Source organism: Ambystoma mexicanum, chromosome 10, assembly GCF_040938575.1.
Source record: "Ambystoma mexicanum isolate Mex_15411 chromosome 10, UKY_AmexF1_1, whole genome shotgun sequence".
NCBI classification, from domain to species: Eukaryota; Metazoa; Chordata; class Amphibia; order Caudata; family Ambystomatidae; genus Ambystoma; species Ambystoma mexicanum.
In genome coordinates this window covers 1,390,547,840-1,390,551,637 of record NC_090932.1, presented here as the reverse complement: position 1 = coordinate 1,390,551,637, position 3,798 = coordinate 1,390,547,840, and the positions used below count along the sequence as shown (strand labels likewise).

General features: G+C 42.6%; 1 non-coding gene across 1 annotated transcript; it reads left to right on the top strand.

Annotated features, from left to right (window-relative positions):
* Positions 1-3,326: 3,326 nt before the first annotated feature.
* LOC138496854 (U6 spliceosomal RNA) lies at positions 3,327-3,434 on the top strand. The gene has a single exon (XR_011278318.1). It is a non-coding gene; the product is annotated as a U6 spliceosomal RNA (small nuclear RNA).
* Positions 3,435-3,798: the final 364 nt, after the last annotated feature.

The following is a 3,798-nucleotide window of genomic DNA, read 5'->3' as shown; positions in this document are numbered from 1 at the left end:
ACATGTCGCACAGAAAAAGCCATGTGATAATTATAGATGTTTGGTAGATTCAAGCCACCAAAATTTGAAAGAAGCTGCAATTTCCCAAGTAACAACATAGGAGGTTTGCCGTCCCACATAAACATTTGCATAAGAGCATTAAATTCCTTAAATAGGTATTTTGGGGGCTTGAGGGATAGCATAGAGATAATATAGTTGATCCTGGGTGCCACATTCATCTTGATAAAATTAACTTTCCCTCACAAATAAAGTTTCAAAAGGGAACATCGATCCATATCTGATTTGAGTTTAGGTAATAAGGTCGAAAAATTCAGCTGGATGAAAGCATTCCCATCTGGACTGATCCACATCTCCAAGTACTTAATTTGCTTGGGCACCACGTAAAGCTCAAGTGATGAAACATGTGCCTCATGTAGGAGGCAGAGACAGGTAGAATCTTGGCTTGCTCCAGTTAACCTTTTATCCGGAGATCTGAGAGAAGGCATCAATTACGAAAATCAGGGTGGCAATACTCTAGTCAGGATTCTTGACAACCACTAGAAGATCATCTGCATATAGCCAGATCTTGCCTGAATGACTCCCTTGTCCGATTTCAAGAATGCCTTCATTTGCCCTCAAAAGAATGGCCAAGGATTCCATAGCAATAATGAACAATAGGGGGATAGCGGATACCCCTGTCTAGTCCCTCTCCATAACCCATAATTCTCCGGTACCAGACCCTTAGTGAGGACACTGGCAGTAGGACTTGTATAAATCAGCTCTACCCACCATTTGAAATTGGGACCAAGTCCTATCATCCTCAGGGTTTCAAAGAGATATACCCACTTAATCCTGTCAAGGGATTTTTCAGTGTCGAGGCAAACAGCTGCCACCAGAACCGCATACATACTTCCTTGTTCAATAGTTTGCAGCAGTCTTCGCATATTGTCTGCTACAAATCTGCCAGAGACAAAACCAACCTGATTCCCATGAATCAGCAGAGTTATCAGACTCTCCAATCTCCTGGCCAGTATTCGGGCCATCATTTTGCAATCCGTGTTAATCAGACTAATAGGCCTGTAATACACACAATGCAAAGGGGACTTGTCTTTCTTCAGTAGAGCGGTGACCAATGCATGCCACATAGTGTCAGGTAAAGTCTCTTTGTCAAATGATTCGGCATATACTTCCTGCAGGAGTTCAACAGCGCTGTTAGGTAAGATCCGATAGAACCCAGAGAGAAGACCGTCCACTCCATTCAGCATGGAGTTGGCCAAGTGGATATCATCTGGCTTTATGTGATCATTGTCTATTTAGAAACTCAGCAAGGGTTCTTTTCTGGTAGGTTATGACAATTTGTTAAAACTGTAGTATGACATTACAAGTTTTATCAAAATTCCTTAGTGTATGCACGTTCTAGTGTATATAATTAAATGTACTGATTAAACAACATGATGTTGTTTACCAAGGTCTTTAATTTGACTATTTTTAATATTGAAGATGACTCACCTTTGATGTCATTGAAAGACCATGAGGTATAACATGTTAACCAAGTGCATGCTAACATCACCTAGAAATGATAATGCAGCTAGTCCATGATCTGTGTGATATTGTGAGCACTGCGCTGCTCGTCAAATAATGTCTCGTTCTCTTTAATGTTGACCTCCATATCCTCGTGTGGTGTGATTTGCACGCTGACTGCCAGGCTTTCTAAGCGATTGGTTGCAGGCCTCTATTTACTTTCGATGGTGCTTTTGGCCAATCATGACAGCTTCTCCTCTGACACCCCTACCTGTTCTAGGTGCAGGATGGAATGCTGTAGCATGGAGCAGGGGAAAAGTCCATGATAGCTCACAGGTGAAGTTCTGAATCAGGTTTCAGACGTGAAAAGTGGTGCTTGGTGTGATTGTGTACATGACTTACTATAACGATCAATTTTTGTGAAATTTTTCGGTGCATACGTTGTGACTGGATTATCTTTAACGTGGTGTTCTCTTCTTGTTGCTCTCCAAGCTGGCTGTTGTACAGGTCTGTTGTTTTAGAAATATGTATGAGGTGGGCGTCTGAGGGCTCTTTTAATCTCCCTAGTGTACTTTACCCGCGTATTCTGTACCCATCTAGCAGATTCTGGCATGCCACTGTACACCTGGTGTCTCCCCTTTTAAGTTTACACTTGAGCGTTTTTCCCATTGTTAAAAATCAGCATTGAGATTGCTTTTCGGTGTTACTCTTGGTACACGTGATGCGTTCTTGCAGCGGAGGTGAGCTGTACTGGCATCGTGGATATATAAACAGGCCGCGACCAGGCACATTGGCCCTCGGGGGCCCTCATAAAGTACAAGTGTCCTGATTTTAGAAACTCTCATATTCGAAGTGCAAATTATAATGGAACAGTCCTGATGTCAAATTCAGACTAGTTTTCTTTGCTGCTACACAAACTCTCCCCAAAGGAATTGGAGGGTGATTAAAAGGACTATGAATCATACATTGAAACATGCAGGTAGTACGTTAGTACACGATCCATCCGTGCAATGACATCTTGTGAGTTGAGCAAGAAAGGATCTCCAAAATCGACGTGTTTCACTAGAACAAAGCATTGAACATAGTCATTGGACCGAGTCATAGGGCCTCATTACACGTTATGCAGTAAACCATGGTGCTATTAACACAATGGTTGCCGCCTGTACCATACCGGTACCACCATGGAGAAAAGGGGAATTACCACATCATTCCAAGGTTGACGGGGCAGTAATTTCCCCTTTCTCCATGGTCCTTCCATATTCCCATTTTTGCCCCATAGGGCTCAATGGGAATGGGGAAGGAGCTATTTACGGTACCGCAAACTGCAGTACTGTAATTAGCACCAAGGTCCCTTTGCGGGTCCCAACTTTAACGGCTGGTCTACACCAGCCGTTAAGGTCGGGTCCCGCAAAGGGACCTCGTAGTAAGGCGGTAAGGGTTTACCGGTGCCCTTACCGGTACCGGTAAACCCTTACCGCCTACCGTGTAATGAGGCCCATAGTCTATAGTCAAATATTCAAAAATGTCAAGGGTTGATATTTCAAAGCACAATCATTAATGCAGGGAGAATTAACATACAGGTAGTGTGTTCATGGGTAATAAATCTACCTTCACATGTAATGCAGTACAGAACATATTGTTATTGCCACAATAATTATAAGAGGGTTATTTTATAAGATGTGTAGCTCGCTGGGTAGGGAGGGGGCCCTCCAAAGTGTGCAGTTACGTGCACTTTGGTTAACTCTGCAGTTTTCATCATTTGAACCATGAATTGCGAAATATGGTTGATAAACCTGATGGATTAAGTTTAGCAGAAATGTGTTGCACTGTGCCCACTTCGGCAGCAATTATACTAAAATTGGAACGGTACAGAGAAGGTTAGCATGGCCTTGCGCAAGGATGACATGCAAATTTGTGAAGCGTTCCATGATTTAAAAAAAAGATGAAATGTTTTGCACTTTATTGGCACAAACATGTGAATGTCACACACAATGTACAATTGTGGCAAGCACTTACAATGGATTCTTATGCGATCTGCCTGCATTTAGCAGGTGCTAAAAACATGTAGATTTCATAGGAAGCCCATGTACTAATAACAGCATGAACATTGGATGCTAAAACCAAAAAAGAGATGGCTGGAAGGTTTTGAATTAATCTGAACCACTGGCATTGCTCTGGGCAACCTTCCACACCACTGTTTTTTAGCCTGTCTGTGCCACCAAGGGGTCCAAGCATATGCAAATCAGTCAGGTACTGCCACCAATGGTAAACAAATTCAGGACAATGATAGAGGATCCA